The sequence below is a fragment of the Primulina huaijiensis genome, chromosome 2 (genome assembly GCF_012295235.1).
Source record: "Primulina huaijiensis isolate GDHJ02 chromosome 2, ASM1229523v2, whole genome shotgun sequence".
Lineage (NCBI taxonomy): Eukaryota > Viridiplantae > Streptophyta > Magnoliopsida > Lamiales > Gesneriaceae > Primulina > Primulina huaijiensis.
Genome location: NC_133307.1, coordinates 8671806 through 8686048, shown reverse-complemented (window position 1 = coordinate 8686048; position 14243 = coordinate 8671806).

The window sequence follows — 14243 nt, the reverse complement described above, 5'->3', positions numbered from 1 at the left end:
TTATGCATCTTCATGAAAACAATATTTTAAGTACAAGTATTTTCACTGTTGTATGTGATCTGTATATGTAGCACTTGTTATCAAGATTATGGTGTGTTGAGTCTTTAGACTCACTAGGTGTGATTGATGTAGGTGATTATGATAATAATGTTAATAGAGGTCTTGTTGATTGACTTTGCTGGACTGAAGGTGCACATAACCTCAGGACCGACGCTAGTTTTTCGCACTAGTTTATGATTATGATTTATGTTAAAGATATTTTTACGACAATTTATTTATGTTTGTGAGTGGTTTCGAGATGTTATAGTATGAGCTATACTTTTCAAATAATGTTTTTAGGTTTGATAAAACGTGAGATGATTTTATGATTCAATATTGTCTTTTGTATTTTTAAATGTTAGTTGAGTGTTTTATTTTAAAAAATGGTGTCAAGACATTTTAAAGTATTTATATATATGTATATTTTGAATTATGGAGATTAAGGAGGAGAGAAAAAAAAATTAGCACGTTTTAAGAAAACAAATAGCAGACGTTTTAAGTGGAAATCTTGTACTTCTCTCCATATAAGTAATGTCATTAAATCTTCAATGCAAAAACCACTGCTGCGAGCTCGAGGTCATGAGTCGGGTAATTATTCTCATGAACCTTCAACTATCTAGACGTGTCCGCTATCAATTGGTCATTTTGCATCAAGACTGCACCTAAACCAAACTTCGAAGCATTCGTGTAAAGAACATATTCTCCTTGCCCTGATGGCATCGACAGGACTGGCGCTGTAGTCAAAGATTGTTTCAACTTCTCGAAACTTGCTTGGCATTCGGATCCCCAAATAAACTTCGCATTCTTCTTTGTTAAAGCGGTCAAGGGTACCGCAATAGAAGAGAATCCTTGAATGAACTTTCGGCAGTAGCCAGCTAGACCCAAGAAACTACCCGATCTCGGTTACGCTCTTCGGTACTGGCCATTCTTTAACTGCCTCGACTTTGCTCGGATCAAACTCAACTCCATCTCTAGAAATAATGTGGCCTAAGAACGTCACTCTCTCGAGCCAAAACTCGCACTTGCTGAACTTAGCCAATAATTTTCTATATCGCAATATTTGTAGCGTCGTTGTCAAGTGCTGACTATGCTCCTCTCGGCTCTTTGAGTAAATCAGAATGTCATCAATGAAGACTATGATGAATTGATCTATATACGGCTGAAATACGAGAATTATGAGATTCATGAAGATCGCTGACGCATTGATCAACCCAAATGACATGAACCTAAACTCATAGTGCTCATATCGAGTCCTAAAGGCGCTTACATTGGTGTTCAAACCAATTGGTTAGAACACCAATGAAGTGTTAATATCAATGTGGGTGGATGTTCATCACCCACCCACTTGTGCAATATGATGTTGAACGCCCACATCACTTCATTTTGAACGCCCATATCACTTCATTTTCTTTTTTTTTTTAAATATTTTATTATTATTTTTTAAATTTGAAAGTGAAAAAGCAGTCCTCATTAATTACATGTATTTATATATATAATATATATGTATATTATTTAATTTAATAATTTATTTAAATAGTTAAAATAAAGATTATTTATTTTTAATAATATTAAAATAGTAACGGTTAGTTTTATTAAAAATATTAAAAAATTATTTTAATGGCTATTTAACTGCTAATTAACGACTACTTTAATATAAAAATTAAATATTCATCTATAAATACTCACACATTCCAAAATTATTTCAAACATCCAAACACATTATTCTACGTCATAAATCACTAAAAAAATCTTCTCTATTCTATTTTCACCATATCAATATTATTTGAAAATTTTATTTATAAAATCTTACTTTGAGCCGAAATGGATGAAAATTACCGAGGTTTTTTTAGAAATTTCTAAATTATCCAAAAATACCGGAAGAAAAACTTCTTCCCCAAATTCACAAATTCCACCAAATTATCCCTATAATCCATATCCATCAAATTATCCATATAATTCGTATCCACCAAATTATTCATCTAATCCACATGCAACCAGTATGCTTTTTACATCTCCGATGGAAAATGAACCTGCCACCCCGACTTTCGTCCCATAGATTCAATTGTCCGACTATGAATCCCCAATTGAAGTCCCAAATTTGGAGAATGTGGATTCTTGCGCTGAGGGTGGAAAAAAAGGTCAACCTGGAAAAATGTTGAAGACGAGATCTTAGCGAGATCGTTTGTCACTATCAGCAATGACCCAATCATCGGCAATGATCAAAAGGCGGAAGTTTCTGGGGACGTGTTGTAAGCTAATACAATGACAATCGTCTTGTAGGTACACAAAATAGAAGTGCAAGTGTCATAAGATCGCACTGGCACAATACCATCCCAAAAAAGTATATCGATTCAATGCAAACTACAATAGCATTTATAGTGCATATCATAGCGGTCACAGTGATGAGGATATACTTAGGCTTGCGTCTGAAAAATATTGCGAGGAAAATAACGGCATCACATTTAATCTCGAGCATGCATGGAGAATCGTAAAAGATCGTCCAATGTTTACTCCATAGTCCGTTGATCACCTTGTTTGCACGAAAAAGGCAAGGCCCTCGGAGTCTGGAGCAAGCAACACCTCATCCAACCAAGATGCGAGTCTACATGTAGACCTAAACAAAGAATAAAATCGTCCAATAGGTCAGAAGGCTGCAAAAAGAAAAGGAAAAGGCAAAACGAGATCGGACATGGAGTGTATGACAACAAACTTAGACAATATGTTTGCAAAGTTTACTGAGTATACAAGCATGAAAAAACCTGAAGTTGAAATGAAGTAAAAACAACTCGAAGTAGAGGAGATGAAAGCAAAAGCTGCCATGGCCAAAGTTCAACTAAAGGAATACACAATCCTTTCGAAGGATACTTTGCAAATGACATATGAGCAACTTATCATCCACTAACGTCTATGTCAAGAGATTAGGGGGAGATGGAATATTTAATTTTCAGTTATTGTAATTTTCGATTATTTTAATTTGCATTCAATATAATTTTCATATCCGTTAATGTAACTCTCTGGTCAATTAATATAGTTGTTGCAAAGTAGTCGTTGGAATATAGCCGTTGCAAATATGGTCGTTGGAAAATATCCGTTGGAATATAACCGTTGCAAATTAAAAAAAAATATATAGACATCTTGTGCTATAAAATTCTTCACTCTACAAACATACCACTTGACAAACACGTAGACTTGAATTTGTTTACTCCAAAATGTCTCAATATTCCAGTAGTTCCAGCTCTAGCTCGGCAAGTGAAAACGAAGTCCAAGTTGAAGTTGATGACGAAGATTATGATCCGGAGAAAGAGCTAATGTCATTGATACTTCAACAAAGCCGACAAATAGTTGAAGCATATCAAAGTAATAACGTGATGTGGCGAAGAAGAAGGTTCATCCAAAGAAATCATGAAGCAGGGCATGCGAGGCTCTTCAATGATTATTTCTCCACAAACACGGTGTATCCAGATCAAATATTTCGAAGACAATTTCGCATGCAAAGAGAGTTATTCTTTCGAATAGTGAATGCACTTGAGAATCTTTCACCGTATTTTCAAGAAAGGGACGATACTGTGAGAAGAAAAGGCTTGTCACCACTACAAAAATGCACGGCTGCAATTCGTCAATTGCAGTATGGAGTCCCGGCCGACCATCTTGATGAGTACCTACTCATGGATGAATCAACTGCCATCAATTGTATTTTCAAGTTCTACGGATATGTAGTTGAACTATTTAGTGATCGATATTTGAGAAGGCCAAATGCTGATGATGTTCAACGTCTTCTTCAAATGTATGATGAGAGGCACGGGTTCCCTGGAATGTTTGGCAGCCTTGATTGCATGCACTGGGAATGGAAAACTTGCCCAGTTTCTTGGAAAAGCCAGTTTACAAGAGGCCATGGGTCACCAACAATCGTGCTTGAAGCGGTCGCGTCTCAAGATTTGTGGATATGGCATGCATTCTTTAGTGTCTCCGGTTCACATAATGATCTTAACGTGTTGTACGAATCTTCCATATTCAATAACGTCTTGTAATGAAATGCCCCAGAGATTAATTTCATGGTCAACGAGACTCAATATACGAAGGGGTGTTATTTAACAAATGGAATATATCCGGAATGATCCACTTTCGTTAAGGGTTTTCTTTGCCCGGAGGATCCAAAGAGGAGGCTTTTTAAGGAAAGACAAGAGTCTGCAAGAAAAGATGTTGAACGAGCATTTGGGGTGCTCCAAGCTTGATGGGCAATTGTCAGAGGTCCAGCTCGTTACTTGTACAGAAAAAAGTTAAAACATATTATGTTAGCATGCATTATTTTACATAACATGATTGTTGAAGGTGAGGGGGTTCACGTGACAAATTGGTACAACGATGAAGGTGACGAACCCACACAACCCGTCCAGGGCTCAAACCGAGAATTTCATGAATATCTCCGAACAAATTCCGAAATACGTGATACTCATGTGCATCACCAACTTCGTGCCGACTTAGTTGAACATATTTGGTCATAATACAACAACAATCCTTGAATTAGTATTTACATTTTCTCTTACATTTAATTTATATGTTTTTTTTTTTATTTTTATGCAAGTATTATTTATTTTTATATGTTATACTGTTTCATTTTAAATTTATAATAAAATTTAATTTTAAATAAATGACACTTAGAAAATAAGATAAAACTACGTACTAAATATATAAATACATATTATTATTTATATAAAATATTTTAAATTTTGTAAATAATTTGAAATTTAATTTATTTACTTTTAAATAAAAATAATATGAATGAGTGGACAACGAGACCTACAAATAATGAGTGTTAATGTAAATGAATGTGAGAGAATAGATTTTCTAATATAATGTGTATGTGGCATGTGGACCTTAAGATTTTTGATGAGGTGGTGGGTGTTATAACGGTAACGAATGCGGGTGTCCTAAAAGCCGTCTTTTGAACATCAGATTCTTTTACCTTCAGCTGATGGTATCCCGAACGAAGATCTATTTTTGAGAAAATCGATGATCGATGCAATTGATCAAATAAGTCTTCGATTCAATGAAAGGGATACTTATTCTTGATGATGACTCACTTCAGCTCTCGTTAATCAATGCAGAGTTGCATACTACCATTCTTTTTCTTCACAAATAATGCCTGTGCGCCCCACGGAGAACAACTAGGGCGGATAAAACCCGTGTCCAGCAACTCTTGAATTTTATCCTTTAACTATTTTATTTCGGCGGGTGCTAGATGATAGGATGCTTTAGAAATTGGTACAACTCCCAACATCAATTCAATAGAAAATTCCACCTCTCGGTCCAGTGGAATGTGAGAAACATCATCAAAAAAGAAGTTAGGAAAGTCTCTGACAATCTCAACATCCTCTAGCTTATGACTGACGGGAGCAGGCGCTAAAATAATACATGCTAGAAAAGCTTGGCAGCCTCGCTTCATAAGTTTCCTCGCACAGATGCAGGATTTAATATGCGGCATTTTCTTATTCCTCGCTGCCTCAAAGACAAAAAATTTCCCGCTGGGCGGTCGAATAGACAATGGCCTCTACCAAAAATCATTCGAAACTCCATTCAATGATAGTCAATACATGCCAAGAGTGATGTCGAATTCAAGCATTGGGAGCACGATAAGATCTGCCTGAACCACATCTTTATGCAAGTGAAGCTCCAGATTCTTCACGATACTCGAAGTGACCATTTGATCACCAGAAGGAATAGAAACCTTGAAGCCCAATCCCATATCCTGGGGTATAATCTTTAGTCGCTTGACGAATGTCTCAGATGAATGAGCGTGTAGCTCTCGAATCCAACAATATGTAGGTTGCTACACCTAAAATGAATATCCTCACTGCGACGAATATACTATCAAATCTAATCTTGTTGAAACTTAAGGTATTTCTATCATTAATTACCCAAAATTTCTCGAAAATTAACGCTTTAAACCTTAATGTTTCTCAAAAAATACACATTTGGACCCCAAGAAATGTTTGAAAATAGCATTGTCAACGCTTGAATTTTCGAAATTCTTCAATTTGGCCCTAAATTTTCAAAAATTTGCATTCCAAACCCATAAGTTCGAATTCCATCATGTTTAGCTCTAAAGTCTTGGAAATCATTGTTTTAACCCTTGGAATTCTAGAATAGCGAAAACAGCCCCCCGTTTATTGAGGTTTTGTAAACAGCCCCTAAACTTTTTAAAGTTTGCAATTAAGTCCCTGAATTTTTTAAAATTCTTGATTTTACCCTTAACTTTCGGTTCCCTCAATTTCGGTCCTTGGACTCTTCAAATTTTCGGTTTAGCCCTCGAAATCTCGGCCCTATGCAATTTAGCCCTTAACTTTTTGGTTTTTTCATTTTGGTCCACAAGATTTCGAATTATGCCAAAACATCCCAAAATCTCTATTTTTCCAATTTTAAGCCTTAAAATTTTTATTTGGGTTCAATTCAATCCTTTACATTATTAAGGCTTATATTTTATGCTAAATTTCTATAGTTTTTCCATGTCGTCCTTTAAATCCAATTATAATAGAGCATGCAACCTAATTTCTTCTAAGTTCTTGATTATCCCAATCAATTCTCTTAATCAATTTAACATTTCATGCAATAAAAGCAATATAAAAACGTTAAATAACTAGGTTACCAATGATTAGAATTGTGTCTGGCTCTTCCTCAGCTTCTTCTGCTTGCATCACATAAGCTCTGCCCACATTTGGTCCTTTCTTCTTCGGGCAATCAACGGCCTTATGTCCCTCTTCCTTACGTATGAAGCACCTATATGATCCCCACATGCACTTGTTATAGTGTAAGTGAATGCATTCTTTGCATAATGGTCTCTCTTCAGGTTTCGGTGCTCCAGGCTGTGGTAGCTTCTGTTGCCCCGGCTTCTTCCATTGTCCCTGAGGTTTTTGTTGCCCTTGAGCTTTTGGAGGTCCCGTAAATTGCCTCTTGACTGGCTGAGAGCTCTGCTGGTGCTGCTGCCTCTTGCCCTGTGACTCAAAATCAATATCTTTCAGGGCTTGCTAAGCTTGGAATTCACAAACAGTGGCATCTGCATAGTCCGCTGGTCGCATCATCATCACATAACGGCGTATGGTAGGTCGTAAACCATCCAAGAAGTGCCTTAGTTTCTCAGCAGCATCCCTAGCAATAAGGGGTACAAAGTGACAACCCCTATCAAATCTCCTAACAAACTCAGACACAGGAGTGTTTCCTTGACGGAGAGTCATGAACTCCCTCTTCAAGCGTCCACAGACGTCAGTACTAAAATACTTCTCATAGAAGAAGTTCTTGAATTGAACCCAAGTGAGGGTGGCTAGATCAACTACATGCTCAGCTCCTTCTCACCAACGAGAAGCATCGTCTCGTAGCATATATGTAGCACACCTAACTCGATCAGCATCTCCCATATCTAGATAAAGGAAATGCACCTCAAGAGATTGAATCCAACCATCAGTAGCAAATGGGTCGGTGATGCCAGAAAATTCCTGCGGACCCAGCCTCCGAAACTGATCATACATGTCGTGATGTGGCCTCTCAGCATGCTGAGCTTGCTGCTCAAAGAAACGTGTCATGCCCTCTAGAACACGAGTAGCAGCATCCCCATTAGGAGGTAGGGTGAATTCCCTTGACAATCTTCATTAGTCTCAACTTGCCTATCGGTACTAGGTGCTCGTCTAGGAGGCATTATATCTGAATGTTTTTCAAATTCTAAAAGTAACCAACTTGCGATGCGAGTGACGTTGGCGGAGAGAGGCGGGGTGCAACCTTGCTGATTTTTTTTCAAATTTCATGACTCTTCCTCTCAAAATTTCGTGTGGTGTGTGTGCTGATGAAGAGTCCTAAATATCCTAGAGTGAGGGGCGTGTATTTGATGTGTGTGTGGGTAGGGTTTTAGGGCTTATATTTTAATTAAAACACATGGTGCAAGTTTAGGCTCATTAACCTAGTATAATAGACCCATTAGGCCCATTAGATAATATTTGAAATATTTTGTTTAGGAAAGTTTGTAAAAATATTAGCCGAGTTTTTGAAAGTCCCTATTTTCATTGGAAATTGATTGTTGGTTTAAAATACGACTCGGCGTGTAGAAATACTTTAAAATACCTTATTTTCGAAAATCTTATTAAAATACACCACTCATTAAACAATTAAAAATAATTATTTAATAAAAATATTTTTCCTCATATGGTCTCCGGTCTCCGTTCCTCGATCGCGTCTCGAATAACCTTTAAAACACAGTTTTTATGCATTCATGTAGAAGACTTTAAACATGTAAACATCCACATCATTTAATTTATGCAATTAAAACCATCTAATTATTTATTTTCTATTTTCCCTAAATTTGCATGCAGTTAGGTTACGTAATCCTTTTTTAGACCTTACAGAAAGCCCATAAAGGATTATTATTATTTTTTAAAAAAATAAATCAGGTTGCGTATTGTGAAAAGAAGATCGTGGGAGATTACAGGCTTGATCATGAAAGAGTGGGGGAACCGCCTAAATTTGAAAGAAAAGAGATTCATAGACAGAATTGAAAAAGAGAATTTAACTCAACTACACAACATTCAACAAATTTCTAATTCTCTACAAATTTTAGACAATATCTTTACGCATTTTTAGATATTAGATTAGGTTTTCAGTCTTCGCAAGAGTCTTCCGATTCCTAGTTTTTATTATATTTCTTTTTTTTACGTAAATTCCTACTATTTGTTTGTATTAATAACATCAAATATTTATTTCAATCATCCAGTTTTATTGTTGTTTCTTTGTTTTTTATTGCATCATAGTTTAGAAAATAATAACTGACAGTCAAATCTGGTATCCACTTCGTTTGATTTCATAGAAGTTAAATTTTTATTATTTTTCATTTTATTTGATGCTTGTAGCACCTGTCACTTCCGCAACTCCAAATATTGTTCAAACAAATGTGCCAAGTTGCAAACTAGACAAGTTTAATAATTTATCGTAAATTTATAGAAAAGAAATACTAAATAAACCAACAACACTTAAAAAAAATGATGGTGGAAGGTTAATTTTTAAATATTTCAATGGATAATTAACAAAAGTTTCATAATTATTTTTTATTGTTATTTAATTCGAGAGTTGTTTAGGGTAATTCACATAAGAAAATCTGGATTTTTTTATGATCATAGAACATCTAATTTTTATACGCTCAACTTGGTTTATATATTAAATTAATTAGTCTAATTCGATATGCAAAAAATTAAATATAATCTTTTAACAATTTTTATATAAAAAAATTTTAATTTCCAAAATAGAAACTATATTTTGTAAAATTTTGTATATAAACTTGCATAAACAATAAGATCAGTACAGAAATTAAAAACCGATCTCCTTTTCGGAATCCTACTATTTATTACACAATTATTTTCTTATAAAATCAAAATGTTAATAATGCATACAGATAAATTGCAATAACATCTAAGAATAAATACATGTCACGTGGAAATGATTATATAATTGTAACGTCCAAAAGCCAACCTACGCAAACCACATTCATGCAAATGAATTAAATTTCTTAATTGTTTTATTTAATTGATTTTAAATACTTACATGATGCATATTATATGATTAAAAGTCTGATTTCATGATTAAATGATTAGATGACATGATTTTATGAGAATTGAAGATTTATCCGAATACTCGATAATAAGCTGGGGAAAGGAGACTGGAGACGAACAAGATAAAATAACTATTTTTCAATAAATATTTTCAAGGCCTATTAATATGATTAAATTTTTCTAAAATTGGTAGAGTTCAAACTATTTTACGAGTCGAGTTCGATTTTATCCGGGAAGCCAGTTTTGGGCAAACGAGGGACTTTTAAAATATCAAAACTATTGTTTTTGAAAAATAATTTTTATAAACTTTTATTTTTCAATTAAATATGTGTTATTGGGCCTAATTTACCTAAGATTAATAGGCCCAATTTCTCCTAAACATAAAAACCCAAAAGCAAAGCTCATTATCATGCAATTTAAAATCTATTAAATGAAACCTAGGGTTTCAAAGAGCTCATACCAGCTGAAATCATATAATTCACACACACATAATTTTCGAAAATTTGGAGAGGAGAAAACAAGGAGTTCTTCGTCGTCCGTTCGTCTTTCTTCGCAACCCGTGCCGACAATCGTATATTCTAGCGTTCTAAAACGCAAAGACATGTTTCTAAATTTTTTTGACGCATAATTCAAATCATAATATGCATGTTTTATGTATTTTCGCATGTAAAATATTTGACTTCAAATTGCTTATCGTTTTGACGATTATTTTTAAAGTTTTGAAGATTCTTATGCGTATATGAACGTATTATGATTTCCAACGAGTACGTCGCCAACATAGGACATTTAAGGGATGGAACAAGTGACATTTAGGTGCGAGACGAGGGCTCGACAAGAGCTAGAAGGGCCGTGCATGGTGAGGGGTAGTGTCCTAGGGTTTTCATGAAAATTTTGGCATGTAAGGGTTCGGCTAGGGGAAGGAGGACGTGTGGCTCGACTTGGCTTGGTTTGATGTTAGGAAGATTCCTAGCATGGCAAGGACTCATTGACAGCAGCCGAGGAGGAGTCCAATAGGGCTAGGACTCCTCCCATGCGTGCGCAGGCGGCTCGATGCTGGCTTAGGCTGGCGAGCAGGGGTAGGAACATGGTCCAAGGATGGCTAGGGTACAAGAGGGTTGGTGGTTGCTGGAGTAAAAGAGTCATAGTGTGAGCTAGAGTCCTAGTGAGGTTAGAAGAGGGCGCCGTGACTCAGAGCTTGCGCAGGGGACCTTTGCATGGGCTGGGGGCTGCGGTGCTGGTCCAAGAGGGTTTAGGAAGGGGCCATGAGGGTCTGGTCAATGTATGGGCTAAAGTGGCTGGGCAATGGCTCGATGAAATTAGGTCGTGGCTCGAGATGGAAGGGTAGGGTTTGAATTTAGGGTTTATGAGAAAACGGTTCGAACCATGGTCCACGGGAGTCGGTTCATGATTCACAAGGGTATTTTAAGAATAAAAAGTTTATGTTTAAAGTTGGAAAGAAAATATTTAAGTAAAATTAGGAAATTAAACGCCTCGCGAATTAGTAATTAAGAAATTTTAAATCTTGGGGCAAAACAGTCATTTTACACCTGGGTAATACGGAAAGGGTTGGCAGTGTCCCGAGGGATCGTAACACATGTTAGATGATATTTCATGACTTTTATGATGAAAATGTGAGATTTTATGGTTTATGGTAAAGCTGTGCAATTTTTACTGTTAAAATGCTACTTTACGAAATTGGAAAGGATACGATATTTTATGATTAAAAAGGAAAAGAAAAATATTTTGAAGGATGTGAATTGGCTGTGACAAAAAGGATATGATATATGATTTTTGGGAATATCATCAGGGAGAAAGCCCCAGAGGTAGCCCGTTTATGGGAGAAAGCTCCAGAGGGAGCCCAACGATCGTATTTCCATTTTACGTCGATGCTTAGTGCCCATCCCATGCGCAATGGTGACCTAATACCAATCATTCGATCAGATGATAAAAGCTAGTTACTTTCAAGTATCAAACTTCACCTAAAATGATTGAAAGCTTTACGATTTATGATTTATTTATGATTACAATCTTATTTTGAATAAAAATATGATTCTAATGAATGTGTTTGTATATGTATTATTTTCTGCTCCTGTTTAGAATGTACTGAGTCATTAAACTTACTAGGTTTGAATGCTGCAGGTTATGATGCTATTGAGGGAGGCGCTGGCGCTTGAGTGTGTGGAGTGTGATCATATATCATATCCTCTCTATCACAAACTTCAACTCACTTAAAGTTATGCTTGAGTTGGTAGAGTATTGACGCTTGAGTAGGTGGAGTAATTAGAGATTTTTATGCTTAATTTTGAAGTTAGTACGATCATGTTAAAGGGTGGAGTTGAAATTTGTTAATTGACGATTTAAGGATTTTTATACACTTGGGATTTTAAATGTTAAATTATTTTGATAAATGAAAATGTTAAGTTATTTTAAATGGTGAATTTCGAAATTATGTTTGTAGAAAAAAAATAAAATAAAATTTAGGATGATTTTAAAGTTAAAAAGTAGTAGATATTTCAGTTGGTATCAGAGCCAAGGATCCCAAAAGTTTGTGTTACTACCACTCCGAGAAGTTCAAGAAGTCACGCTTCAAAGTATGTGAGTTTTACTGCTTTAATTTTATATGCTAAATTTTTAAAAGCTTTCATGATGAATGATATAGAGGTTAGGTACATGATATTTTTAAATATTAAGTGCATGTTGGTTATGTGGTGTGGATAATTTGTACAGAGATGTTTCCTAGACGAGTTATTCGTAGGGATAATGAGGATAGACATGAGGAGGAGATTTCACAGCCTCCACCTAATCAGTATGCTAGAGTCCGTGTGCTAGCCGGTATGGCTCGTTTATTAGAGCAGCACATGGAGAATGGGGCGAGGGTCCGATCAGAAGGTGTCCATGAGCGATTGAGGATTATGGATCCCGCAGATTTTTCTGGCACTACTGACCCATTCGTGGCTGAGGGATGAAGTATATCTTTAGAGGTGATTTCGATATATGGATATGACGGACGCCGACCGAGTTCGTTGTACCATCTATTTGCTGAAAGGCGACGCTTCGTTATGGTGGGAGGAAGCGGAGCGAGGGGTGAATCTAGCGACACTGACTCGGGAGGATTTCAAGAGGAGATTCAATTATAAATATTTCACTGCCGACGTTTTTATGAGTTTCCGCCAAGGGGACTTTACTGTTGCTGAGTTTGTGCAGAAGTTTGATAGGGGCTATCATTTTGTTCCCTTGATTGCTAATTATACTGCGGAGAAGTTACGGTACTTCTTTGATGGATTGACGACGACGATCCGTAGTGATGTGATGCTCACTGATCTTATTGACTATACTACTGTCGTTGCTAAAGCTTTTCGAGCCGAGCAATCACTTAAGGATATTGATTAGAAGATGCAGTGTAAGAGGAATCGCGCCCAACAAGATAGTCAGTATAATAAAAAACCATTCACGGGACCACCTAAGCTACTGGGACAGCCGAAACCATAAGGACAATCACCTAGAGAAAACAGCCTGAAGACTACTGAGAAGCAACTTTGCAAAGAGTGTGATCGCAATTACTACGACAAGTGCATGTGGGCACCTACAAGTGCTTCAAGTGCGGAAGAATGAGACATAAGGCTGGTGATTGTCCAAAGCTCAAGAAACCACGACTGTAAGGGCTTACGTGATGCATGCTGAGCAAGCGGAGCCAGACACTACGCTTATTACAGGTATTTTGACTATTTAAGCATTTTACATTGTTTTACTGCTTAAGATAAAAGCATGGATGCTAGAATTAAATTGAGATGTATTGAAGTTGATGAATTGAAATTTCATGCTACAAACTCTAGGGTTTAAGAAATTGATTTCTAGAAAACACTAGTTATTTGGATCAAATTGTAAAAGATTGAAATTTTTAAGGGCTAAATTGAAATTTATGAAAAATAATTTATGAGAACCTAGTGCAATTCAAAACGTAAGGGAGTAGATAGCAATTTTCGAAAAATGTTGAGGAAAAATTTAGACAAACTCGAAATTTCTTAGGACTTAATTGCAAAATTCAAAAGTTTTAAAGGATCATTTGGTATTTTTTGAAATTTAAGGGGTTGAAATGCTAATATGGGAAATTATAGGGGCCTAGATGATATGAAATTTCTAAATTTTATGGATTTAATCGAGAATAATACAAATATTACCAAAACGAATATTGCTAGCGGGAATAGCTACTTACGCTTTGCTAGATTCTGGAGCTACGCATTCTTTCATATTTGAATCATTCGTGAAACAATTGAGAATTTCCCAGTGGACGTAGAGTCGGTATTTCGAGTTACAGTGCCTTCTGGCAAACATATGGTTTTTAGTAGCATGGTTGAGGATGTGGAACTTAAATTGCAAAAGAATATTATACGAGCGGACCTTAAAGTACTACAAATGCTCGAGTTCGACACTATTTTGGGGATGGATTGACTCACACCGAATGGGGCTGCTATTGATTTTCGACGGAGGTCAATATCTATTAAGCCACCGAATGGGAAAGCATTTATCTTTGAGGCGACGCAAAAAAATCAAATGCCGCATATTATTTCATTCATGCATGCGAAGAAGCTTATTCAAAAGGGTTGCCAAGGTTTTCTCGTT